Source organism: Danio rerio, chromosome 22 (genome assembly GCF_049306965.1).
Source record: "Danio rerio strain Tuebingen ecotype United States chromosome 22, GRCz12tu, whole genome shotgun sequence".
NCBI lineage: Eukaryota > Metazoa > Chordata > Actinopteri > Cypriniformes > Danionidae > Danio > Danio rerio.
The window spans coordinates 19,437,403-19,450,907 of NC_133197.1; the positions used below are offsets into that span (position 1 = coordinate 19,437,403).

At 39.7% G+C, this 13,505-nt stretch overlaps 1 long non-coding RNA gene across 2 annotated transcripts in view; it reads right to left on the reverse strand.

The window, feature by feature from the left end:
* Positions 1-3,121: 3,121 nt before the first annotated feature.
* Positions 3,122-13,505, reverse strand: part of LOC137488922 (uncharacterized) — a 43,526-nt gene continuing 33,142 nt past the window's right edge. The window contains exons 4-6 of one of the 2 annotated variants that reach the window (XR_012398140.1): positions 9,633-9,669; positions 9,339-9,528; positions 3,122-5,565 (exon numbers count right to left, since the gene is read on the reverse strand). This is a non-coding gene — a long non-coding RNA (uncharacterized lncRNA). Of the gene's footprint in view, positions 5,566-8,406; positions 9,529-9,632; positions 9,670-13,505 lie in introns of those variants that run through there. The other variant, XR_012398138.1, reaches the window with a different exon arrangement.

The window sequence follows — 13,505 nt, forward strand, 5'->3', positions numbered from 1 at the left end:
TTGTTGTTTTATTAATTCTTCATTAATTTTAGACATGGCATGACCTGTATGCAGCACAATAAAAGTATGTGAAAAATAACTCGAAAGTTATTTGTATGTATGAAAAGTGTTTTTAAACTAAATATTGATTTTATTTGGTTTGCAGATGTACTTGATGAATTATTTCAAGGAATAAATTGCAATACTTCAAGAATAATTAATTAAATTCATTAAAACCACATTATTTCATTTACCAGAAACAACAATATAATATTACACTGAATTCATAATTTTTTTGTGTGCCCAGTGAAGATGACGCTCATGCAGCACGACGCCTCAACATTTCTGCTGTCTGTTTAGTTGTTAATATTAAAATAAAAATAGGCAGTTCCTTAGTTTACATTTTATTGTTGAGAAAGTGAAACAACGTAGCCAAGGTGATGTGAATGAAGTTATAAAGTACACGGTTCCCTGTGAAGATTGACGCGTGTCCTCGGTATGTTTTCCATATCAAACTGAGAAGAAGAGATGCAGCCTTGATCAAACTTGCGAAGTCTGAACTTACACGGAGAAGATTCAGGACTGAACTGTGTGTTAGGCTACTTAATATTGAGGAAAAGCCCCAATCAGAGAGGCGAATGTCTGCAGCCCCGCCTCCGTTTTCAGATGTCTCCGTCTTTCCTCATCCACACTGAGACGGAGCAGCAGCGTTTCAGAATGAAAACGGCCTCTCCAGCGTTTTCGAAACGCTCCGTTTTCGGCGCTCGAGAACTCCGGCGTAGTGTGGACGGATGGCGTAACCGTAGCAAAACTTATGCGTTTTCAAACTAAAACGCATTAGTGTAAACGGGGCCTTAGAGTTGGAACTAAACTCTGCAGGGTTGCGATCTCGACACCCCTGCTTGTAAAGTATCAATACAGACCTTTTATGTACCCTTTAGGCTCTAATATCTACATTTTAAAAGGTTACTGCCCTGGTGAAAGCTTTTACATCTTGTTGGAGAAGTGGCTAATTCATACAAATTCATAAAATTTAGTTTGAACAAAAATGTAACCGTGCATTCATGTCCGGCTTCAGTGTCAACGCTTGTCAGTGTCAATCGTCTTCGCAGTGTCAGCCAATGAAATTTGTCTGCAATTGGCTACTGTCTGAGCTGGGGTATTTGAATAAAGCAATCTGATCGGCTGACGCTTCCGATGGCACTTGAAAAGTGGAGAAATTCCCATCTTCTGCAGTGAGCAATGCCGCTGAAGCAGGGCTGACGGATCCACAATTCGGTTCGGCAACACTTGGCGTCACCCATTCAAAGTGAATGGGAAGCGTTGACGCTGACGCCTGGTGTGAAAGGGGCATAATGCTGTGTTCACACAAGACGCGGAGTGCTCGGATAAATCGCGCTAAACATTTTGAGTTTGCTCACTTCATTTGCACATAAAAATTCGCTTAATTCGTGCATCAAATTCACAAAGTAATAGACACGGATTCGCGTCATGGGCAGGGCTTCAATCTGCTTGGTGATTGTAGCTTCGTTGTTAAATGGCTAACATGGATTTTATTGAGAGAATAGCTGTGTTTATGTGTTGTATGAAAGCTGAAAAACAGCGTCGATTCATTTGGAGCAGTGTATGAGTCCACTAAATCCGTTCAGAGGTGCACCCAGTTCTGTGAGTTCATAAACTCCACCAGAAACTTAACCTGGATGATGGACACTTTTAGCCATGCTTCCGACTGAGCCGAGCCCAGTTTGATCAACTGTTGTCCGGTGTTGGCTGAAGGATTTTCCCCTGGGACACTAGCAACAGGCACTACGTCATAAGCACGGCCTTACAAAAGAAAACTCCTGATTGGTTAACGTGGCTGGCGCAAATGTCTGCAGAAGTTCAGATTTTCGAATTTGAGCACTTTGCGCGAAACATTAAGAGCGTCAATCACATAAAACGCTCAATTCGCGCCGATTTATTGATGCAAATCAGGCCATTCGCGCCGCCACATTTGCGCATATCATGGTGCGGGATGTTTATTTGCGTCTTTGCATTGACTTAACATGTAAACCACTCGCGCTTGATGCTTTTTCCCCATCTGGTGTGAACCCAGCATTAGTGGCGTGCGCCCAAACCCCACCCCTAAATCCACGCTTTGTACAAAGGTTACAAATTGCACCGGTGCATTTTTATATGTTGGTAGATGAACAAATTATAATATTTTATTCTAGTATTCATATATATATATATATATATATATATATATATATATATATATATATATATATATATATATATATATATATATATATATATATACATAAGGGCGGCACAGTGGATCAGCATTGAGCATTGTCGTCTCACAGCAAGAAGGTCGCTGGTTTAAGTTCGACAGGACCATTTGATATTTCCGTGTGTAGTTTGCATGTGCTCCTCGCGTTCGTGTGGGTTTCCTCCAAGGGCTCTGGTTTCCCCCACAAGTCCAAAGACATACACTATAGGTAAATTGATTGAACTAAATGGGCTATAGTGTGTAAATTTGGGAATGTATGGGTGTTTCCTAGTACTGGGTTGTAGCTGGAAGGGCATCCGCTGTGCAAAACATATGCTTTATAGTTGGCGGTTAAAAAAGGGACTAAGCCGAAGGAAAATGAATGAATATATATATATATATATATATATATATATATATATATATATATATATATATATATATATATATATATATATATATATATACATATATATATATACACATATATATATATATATATATATATATATATATATATATATATATATATATATATATATATATATATATRTGTGTGTATATATATATATATATATATATATATATATATATATATATATATATATATATATATATATATATATATACAACAGGGAAAGTACAGATAACTAAAAATAATTTGATTATTGTAAGGAAATGTCAATTCAGTTGAAAAACAATTAATTCTACATATAAGGACAAGTAGCATAATTTAATTGTCAAGCTATTATTTGTGTGTGTTATACATTTGCCTTTTGTTCTAATATAACTTCTCATGGACATGTCCAATTCGCTTAATTACTTTCTGTTAATCTGAGCCAGATTCAAGTGCTATTTAGCAGCAACACCTAAACTCATGAAGCAAATATGCTAAAAGCAGATCTGTTTATTTTTAAATGTTATGTGTGGTGCTTGTGCTCATAAAGAGAAATGCAAAAAAAAAAAAAAAAAAAAAACACTACAGTAATAGCTACATCCAAAAAGCATTCTCACATGTACATTTTTATCCTACACGACTTAACCAAATCAGGAAATGAAGGAACTCCATAGTCCAATACTAATCCATAGGCAGCATGTCATTAGTGCTTTTCTAAAGCCTAGAAAGTGTGTGCGAACACTGAAAAAGCAAGAGCAGTAAGTGTAAAAATACAAGAGAGAGAGTAGTGCAACAGCAGTAGAGCAGATGTGGTTGGAGTGCAGCCAAATTCAACCTCTCTGTAGTCCATAACCCTCATCTCAGGAGAACGCTGAGGAGACAATAAGAGCGAACCAAAGGATCAGAGAGAAAGCGCAAGTCTTTCATCTTCTTCCATCCTTGTTCCGTCACCCGAGCGTGTCCCGATGAACTCGCTGTTGATAAAAGTCGCATATTTCTGGACAAAACCGTCACTGTTGTGTCCTCTCGGAGCGACCTAGTTTTCACGGAAGCAGATGGTTCGGACTGATTGCTAAATCAATAAATCAACCAAAGAATGAGTTTCCACATTTTACGCTCTCAGATGAACGAAGCCGGAGAGAAGATGACAAAATTGGGCAGCTGCCACCATTCGATGTTCTGATGTGGACTTTCTCAGGCGAGTGTTTGGTCTTTGGAGAGCGGCTATGAACATCCGTCTGCAGATGGCCAACACATTGCATTCCAGACAGGCCCTTCTGTCTGGCCTAGACCAAAATGGTGCGATTTGGCTTCATGGCTCTCCAGGGCGACGTGGAACTGGGTCTCTCTATTAAGTGGCACCCGTAAGATACTGTGTGCGTCACTGAACAGTTTTTCCATCAACTTAAAACAGGTCCGTTGACATCAGATCACACCTTAGCATGCACTTCATCATGTCGCATAGAAACCAACTGTTTATAGTGTGATTATTCAAGTATAAAGGCTGATGAAAGCATGAAATATTGCTCACTGCAAAGTTATGGTTCTGTGTGTACTTGCTGAAAGACATGGCAATGGCTGGCAGATGACTTAGTTTGAGTAAGGCTCAGCTGTACAACCGAGACCTCATGGTGTATGTTTTGGCTAGTTAGACCTAGTCTAACCAAAATATGACCTTCAGGAGTTATTAGGAAGAAGTCCATCAGCTAGAGCAAACTAAAATTACTCCTTAGTGGTTACAAATGACATCTCAATGAGCTGAAGGCACCATGTGATAAACAGTCCCAAACCCGTCACTAGTGTCTTGAGCTGTAATGTCAAATATGGAAAAACTGAATTCACTTCACACTTTAAATAACCAGCAAAAAAGAAAGACAGGGAAATGTATTTCATAATGTGATGAAATATCAACATATCTTTTTAAAAATATATAAATTATAAAAAACTGAATGCCATTTAGCCCTGCAGGCAGAAGACATCAACATGACGTCTAGTTGACGTTGTACTCCAACATCGTGAGGACATTGGATTTTGTTTGGAAATGAAAATTGGGTTGACATCAAAACCCAACATCAGGCTGACATCAATGTCCAACCTAAAATCAACCATATCTAATCAATTTACACCTTGACATTGTGTGGGCATTACCACTATGACATCTATCAGACATTGAATTTTGTTCACCTAACATCATGGACGGACGAATGGACAGACAGACAGACAGACAGAAAAATAAAAAGACAGGCAGTCAGAAAGATGGATGGATGGATGGATGGATGGATGGATGGATGGATGGATGGATGGATGGATGGATGGATGGATGGATGGATGGATGGATGGATGGATAGATAGATAGATAGATAGATAGATAGATAGATAGATAGATAGATAGATAGATAGATAGATAGATAGATAGATAGATAGATAGATAGATAATCTATTAGCAAGATTTAACTTAGCCATGCTATCAGACACTAATAGCCAACATAGATTAGCTCAGGCTAGCATGGGAATTCTTGCAGTTATTAACTGGCCTCAGATCAGGGAACACAATGCCTTATAATTTGTCACTGGACACATATTGGCTCTGTGCCATGTATACGCTGAGAACTTTGGCCTTTTACAATTTTTCAGCCAGTTTACATGAAAGATGCCGGGAACTTGAGAATCGCCAGTAAGAATCACAATTTGCTCAATTCGTTCCAGATTATATTCCAGCTGAAAGTGCCTCATCTCGATCCAAATGCTCTGACGATGAGACCATTTGAAGAAAAAGAGCCCATTATAACATGTGCCGTATTCTTTCAGACGCTTCATTGGGATGGAGATGGTTCCAAGTAGCATCTGCACAGCTCAAACAGACCAGATGTGTCTCTGGCTCCATGGCCAAGTCTTTAAGCAGCAGCGGACCGTGCCTGCTGCCTCCCTGGGGTGCCTGGAATAAAAGCACAACTGTTAACAGGTAGCCCCCACCTTTCCTAACGCCCCTTATAGAGTGCACATAAGAGCAGCCAGAATTGTTGAGGTCTCCCGAAACAAACAAAGAAGCAGATGAGAAGAACTGCCAAGTTCTTGTCAAAGGGATTCTTCTATTCCAAACCTACGCTCCCCCTCCAAACTCTTCAAGCCCAGCCCCCTCAACATCGACAAAGGCAAGATGGAAAGTTATTTTCATAACCTCTTTTTAACGCAAATAAAACTCCCGGGGAAAAGGATCTGGGCCAAATTTGTCTTTCACGCCGACAGAGATCGCCAAAGGGGATCTGCGGGATTGGAATGTTTGACTCCCATCCTCCCAAAGATCAAGGGGGGTCTTAAGCTACTCAACCAGAACTGTAAGGATTATTGGCTTTTTACAAGGAGGCCACTTGTGTTATCCGAAAGAGTGAGCTTGTTAGCTTCCTCGTCTGCTGTCAAGTCCAGAAAGCCACACTTTGCAAGTGTCCCAAGAGGTCAATGATGTTGTTTTTATTAATCAAAGCTAGTCATTTATTAAAAGTGAATAGGACAAGGAAAGATTTTTTTAAAGATGATATCAAGTCAAAAAAAAATCCCCACTCACATTTTCTTTTTTGTAAAAGCATAACATAGATCTTATAATAGACAGTTTTATTCACATATACAATACATTTTTTAATGGTTGATCAAAATGACAGACTTTATCAGGAAACATAACTGTTATCACTCATAAAACCGGAACTATAATCCACACTAAAACCGAAAGACTTGATTTATTCAATAATGTGATTTTCTGCAGGTTACCGGGCAGGCATGGGAATAACTGCCAGATGTGGTTTAGAATTATGACAATATTTAAATGTCCTATTTAGAACTTTTGACTTTCGTTGTTAACTGGTGTAAATATTCTGGGGCAATGATTTTGCTTTCATTCATCTTGCATCAGTCCAAGTGTTTGACCTCTAGTGGCACAATACAAATGCTCCCAGCTATCCCTCCAATCATAACCCTGGGTTCCAGAAATAATCAAAAACATCTGGAGGGAAGGTGGTCCTCAATCAAGAGATCCAACTATAAGCTTTTTACTTGCATCGACTACAAAAGTTTAGCTCACCCAAAATTTTAAATTCTGTTATTAATCTGATGATGTCATTCCAAACCGCTGAGACATTAGTTTATTTTTTTAAGGTATGTTTAAGGTATATTACATGAAATATAAGAACTTTCTAATCCTCCATAGACAGATTTTACTGTAATCATACGAAGTTCCAAGAAAACGTTTGTGCATTAAAAAAAAAAAAAGCTGTAAATATGACTGCTTCTCATATTTATGCACTGCTTTATCTTCTCTTACACATGAAATTAGAGTACTGCCCAAGGGACCCGAAGAGATTTTTTGGACTACATTTTGAATAAAACACGGTAGTGGTCGGTAACTCTGGTGTCATTTGAACGCAACCGGGGTGGTCCAACAATATATCGAGTCCTGACATTATTTCAGAACAGCATATCTGAGATTTCCTCATGAGCACTGGTAAAGCCACATGCTGAATGCATGACCAGTGATTTCTGCACATGCTTTTTATTTGTAGTCTGTAATAATAATAATAATAATAATAATAATAATAATAATAATAACTCCTTACATTTATAAACTGTTGTGCTTTTCTTGTCACTCAAAGCACTTTATACATTGGGGGAATCTCCTCATCCACCACCAGTGTGCAACATCCACCTGGATGACACAATGGCAACCATATCGCACCAGTCCGCACACCACACACCAGCTGATTGGTGGTGAGGAGACAGAGTGCTGAAGCCAGTTATGATATGGGGATGGTTAGGAGGCCAAGATGGACAGAGGCCAGTGGGCAAAATTTGGCCAGGATGCCGGGTTTAAACCCTTACTCACTGGGATTTTTTACGACCACAGAGAGTCAGTACCTCATTTTAACTTCTTACCTGAAAGGCGGCGCTTACTGAGCAGTATAGAGTCCCCATCAATATACTAGGGCGTTAGGACCCACACAGACCGCAAGTTGAGTACTGGCCTCACTAACACCACTTCTGTCAGCAACCTAGCTTTCCCATGCGGTCTCCCATCCAGATGCCGACCAGGCACAGCACTGCTTGCAATAGAAAACAGTCAGTTTACTGTTAGGAAACCCACATCAGGAAGTCAGCAGCTGTCAACAGTGCCCATCTACAACCCAGGACACTGTTCATATTTCTGCCATGCCACAGAGTGCCATCTGAATAGTTTTATTTTAAATAACATGTCAGCGAATGTTGCTTTAACTGTCATATACGTGGCACTGATAGAGCATCTGGTGTGCAACCAGCGGCACTCATGTCTCATTGCGAAAGAGCAAACAAAACATTTAGAATGCAGACATAAGACCTTTAGCCTGCAATCCTTGCACAACCTACAAATTTAACTCTACAGTGTTATCTCTCTCTTTTGGTAGTATCCAATTTAAACGTGAGATTTTGGAAACCAACTCTAAATTTAGCAGAAATGGTTAGGTCGGGTAAAAAATGATTCTAAGTGGGCAGCTGGTGAACAAAGACTATAAGAGAATATACAGCATGAGTGGTCTGGTGTGGAATAAAACCTCACGGGAGCGGGACTAGAAAAACAGTTTCGTGCAGACCTCTACATCAAATCATCCAGGTACATTTACTAAGAAGGTCAGTATAAGCACTGTATTGCCCATTACAAACATAAAGCCTGATCTCATACAGCAGACATTGGGGACAGTTATTTCCACCCAAAAATTGCCACACAAAAGTGTTCTATTTTTTCTTTTTTCTTTTTGTATGATTACAGTTAAATCACTAAAGTCACAGGGGATGTTTTGGTTTCTCTTCTGGACTTTAAACATCTTGGGATCTTTGCTGTCTGTGGTGAATAAGTGAGCTCTCTGATTTATTCTAAAATATCTAAATTTGTGTTCTAAAGATGCACAAAAGTCTCAGACAAGAGGGTGAATGGCTAATAACATCTACTAGATTTAAACTCCAGTGGCTGCAATCTGGGACAATATAAGTTGGGGTAAAGGTGGATAAAGTGCACAGGGACCAGAAGTTTAGCGAACCCTCTGTGAAATCTTGGGGTAGTGTGAGAACACAGTTTCCTTTATAGGACACAGGTTTACTCTGCCATTGTTTGTCTGTCATCTATTTTTCCATCCATCCATCCAACTATCCATCCATCCATCCATCTATCCATCCGACTGTCTGTCTATCTATCTGTCTATCTGTATGCCATTGACCTGCTAAAGAAAATTTAACATTGGATTTAATAAACTAGAGGCGAACAGAATGACACTTTCTATTTCAGGAAGGATTGCCAAATACAGCATTGCTTGGAGGCAATTAGCAATCGTGTTGCTTTTCAAATGCATTCCAGTATGAGAACAACAAATATCATGCAATCCAGGAGGTGAGAGGAAGCCCGGTTTCATGTTGAAAGCACACAAGTCATCATTCAACTGCTAGTGTTTTCAAAGAAGAGCCCTTTGAAAAACATGCTAGAAGCTACTGAAAGACATGCCATACCATTGCAACACCAAACAGAGCTTAGACTCGCCACCTTGGCTGCTGGCGGTCAGCTAAAAATTCCTGCTCATGCAGAACATGTATTTTATAACTCAAAAGGAGATGACACAGCAGCTCAAAAACAGAAAGCACAAAAACCATAGAAAGTGAACGGGCATGAAATACACATGTGTAATAAATGACTTTTACCTCTGACGGCCAGTCATGCATTTCTGTTTTGAAAAGCCATGCCAACGAGGGGCCAGTTTATATGCGTTGTTTTTTCTTTCCCTCCTTCTTTGTTTTGGTTTCCTCCTCCCAAGCTGCAAGTCTTTAGTCAAAGTCTTGCTTTGACAGGTGAAGATCAACTGGAGCCGTCACTATTGGCAACCATGTGGGACTGAAGAGAAAAGGTCAGAACGGGGTCACCGGAGGCTCAGTCATTCTATACCTATTCAATAATATGCCCAACCCCCACCAGGTCAAAGGTCACACACAACATACCTTACCAAAAGTTCTCCAATTAGCCTTGGATCACAGTCTGGAAATGAGATTCACAATGTGAGGGAGATTAAAGATTGCATGCTGGTCTTAACTGAGTACTTACGGCACAGCTAATGCTATATAACTTTATAAGGTAGATGATTAAAACACATTTAAGGGCTTAGGAAATTATTTGTTATGATCCAGAAGTTAGATTCAAAACGGATGTATAAATGAAAGCAAGTAACCGAAAATCCAAAAAGAAAGAATAACAACTCTTAGGCAGTTTCAAGGAGAATTACAATGAAGCCCATTTCACCTGTCAAAGATGAAAAATTTCATTGGAAAAAGGAAAGTATACTTAACAAGGCTCTATTTAACACTGGGCATTTAGCAGCAATTAACACTTAATGCCTAGCACATGGGTGAAGACATCGTTCTAGCCAGCAACTTCACTTTCACGGCAGACTATCACACTATACCTGTACTATTACTAACTGCATAGCGAATTCTTTAAACCATGGTGTGGATGTTGTATTTGAATGTGTTTTATGTAAAACAATAGCACATTTGATAGCCTGACATGACTTCCAAGCATTTTTGTGGCGTTGTTGGAATATTACACCAATTCCATGTGTGTTCAATGAAAAAGGTCAAGAGACGGTTTTCTTCAATGTCAAAAATATTAGTATTTTTTTTAGGTACGAATTAATATAAACAGAATACTAGGTATCTCTAATGCAAATAAAACATGGATTTTCCTGTAATTCCTCACTTGTCAGTCATTTTGCAGTCCTCTGGTGCCTGCACCCAAACATACTTCCTCTTTTCTACAAATTCTCTGCACAACAATAAAAGTATAAGACTTCTCAACTGCAAATATTCTGTGTTCAGATTCAGAACATCTTTGCTTCAACAGGAAAGCGGAGTAGTTGTTTTCAGATTTTGACGTCGCTCTATCTTTCCAGTCAGCGGCAGGAAACTTCTAATTTTGCAATACTGCTTCATTAGTATGCAAAGCATTTCACACTCAAAAAAATGAATCACTCATCAATACAGTTGATTATTCATTCATTCATTCTTTTTCTTGTCGGCTTAGTCCCTTTATTAATCTGGGGTTGCCACAGCGGAATGAACCACCAACAACCAGCACATTTTTACGCAGCGGATGCGCTTCCAACTGCAATCCATCACTAGGAAACATCCACACTCACATTCACACACACACACTCATACACTACGGACAATTAAGCCTACCCAATTCACCTGTACCGCATGTCTTTGGACTGTGGGGGAAACCAGAGCACCCAGAGGAAACTCACGCGAACGCAGGGAGAACATGCAAACTCCACACAGAAACACCAACAGAGCCGAGGCTCAAACCAGCGACACAGCAACCTTCTTGCTGTGAGGTGACAGCTACTGCGCCACTGCATAGCCCTTACAGTTGATTAATGAAAAAAAAAGATTCCTTTTTTCCAACAGTATAACAAATTGTTCTCTACAGAGTCGTCATATTTAAATCATCTTTGAAAAAGGGGCTTAACATGCAGTGCTTCTCCTTAGTGTCGTTTGTAGCATTAGTTGAGAAAAAAATCATTCTCAAAGTGATCCCAATGGTATCATTATTGTTACAGTCGAACGATTCAGAACTCTGTTTATCATCTTGGAATCTTTGTTATCTATTGAGAGTATAGAGAGCTCTCTGATTTCATCTAAAACATCTTCATTTGTGTTCTAAAGATGCACAAAGGTCTCCGACATGAAGAAATGACATGAGAGTGGGTTATTAATAATAATAATTTTCTCTTTTTTCTTTTCAAGATTTGAATCACATTGAGACAATATAAGTAGGGGTAAAGGGGAATCAAGTGCATAAACACCCAGAATGTTGGAGAAGCCCTCAGTGAAAGACATGTCTACTTTCAGAATGCTGCAGGCGCGCTGTAAGTTTGGTAACAAGAACTGAGCGATCAGCTTCATACTTTGTATGGAATATACACATTTCGGTAGACTAATTACCTCAGATAAACACAGAACACTCTAACACCGGGTGGTGGGTTGGTGGTTTATTCCGCTGTGGCGACCCCGGATTAATAAAGTGACTCAGCCGAAAAGAAAATGAATGAATGAATGTGACTGAGAGGTCTTATAAATTACCTGATTCTGCTATACATCAGCCTTCCTCTATCCAAAGTAATCCCACACCACAGATGTTAACCACGTTGAAGTCCTACTGTGCTGAACTCTATGCAGGCTATTCAGTCTCACTTCTCATTATGAGTGGTTCAAATAGCATACAGTGGGAAAATTGTGCGTTAAGAGGATTTAGAAATTTCTCAGAAGATAACAAACTAACAAAACAGTGCTGCAGTTCTGATAAAAATTTAATTTATGGAGAAAATTAAAAAGCACTGGGTGTTTGAGTGTTCTGTGTTTGCCTGAGGTAATTAGTCTACCGAAATATGTACATTCCACACAAAGTATGAAGCTGATCGCTCAGTTATTGTTGCATGACTTGCAGTGCACTTGCAGCATTCTGAAAGTAGAGATGTGTTCAACTGAGTGCGCATGGAACACGCACGCATGCACGTCACTCCCAATATGAATGCAAACTGCCAGCCTACATTGGAAATAACAAACCTGTGCACACTGTAAAACGTGTGTCAAAATTGTGATTAAAATCGAAATCGCAATATTGTTCAAGAAAATCATGATAGGTTTCTTTTGCACATATCGTACAGCCCTAGTTCTCCTCACTACTCCAACATTTCACTGAAGGCTTCTCCAACCTTCTGGCCTTATGCACTTTATCCCCCTTTACCCCTACGTATATTGTCTGACTATGATTCAAATCTAGTAGAAAAAAAGAAAATTATTATTATTAATCACCCACTCTCAGAAATTGCACACGTTCAAATCGTGATTTCGATACAATTTCAATTAATCACACAGCACTAGAGGGAACACAGTTTTCTTCATTCAGTTTTCTATACAAACAAAGATCTGCTGCCAATGCAGAATTTCCAACATCTAAACTGAACTTTTTTGGCCAACATACCTTCAGTGTTCCTAAAATATGCATTAAATGTGAACAGCGCAACAAAATGTCCATCAGTGCACAACATGGCAAAGGTGTTAAAGAAAAGAGGCCTTCGTGACACCGAGAAATCCCACCATCTGTGCTTTTCTTACACCAAACTGTCCACCTCCCCCAGTTGAAGGGCTTTTCAGAAAGTCTACAGGAATTCCACTTGAGGGACAGACACAGATAATTGGCCGCAGATTTTTATTGGCAGGGCACAAAGGGACCTCCTATTCTCCCCGACGCAGCTGTCCCATTCACACCCCGCAACCGACCTCCTATGCATCTTCTCCCCCGCAGGGTCTACACAAACTAGGCCTCGAACACGGCCCCTTTCATTGGCACAATGAAGCCCTCGGACACATCCTGACCCTGACCCTCAGAGCCTTCCTCTACCACCCTGCGGATCTATCAACTTCAGAGAACTGCCCAGAGCTACTATTTGTCCAGCCTTTGATATCGTGAGAGCCATCAATTAGAGATCCCAGGGTGCGCCTCAGAGATGCACCTGTTGGAGGGGTCGCAATTCGATCTGTGACTGTTGGTGACGAGAGTCATGTTTACTCAATTATATTTTCGGTGCAAGCATGACTTCTTTAATGAAAAGAGACCTCCTACAATTTTTGTAACCTTTGGAATATCACAGTCTGTTTTTCGAAGAACTCTGATCTAGATACTTGACATCAATTTTAAGGTCATTCAGACCACACCAAGAGTGGACATCTGTTGGGTCAGTTGACTGATTGGATACAGAGACATCTAAATCAGAAATTCATAGCCTAATGTTTAATAAAAAAATGCAGAGTTTA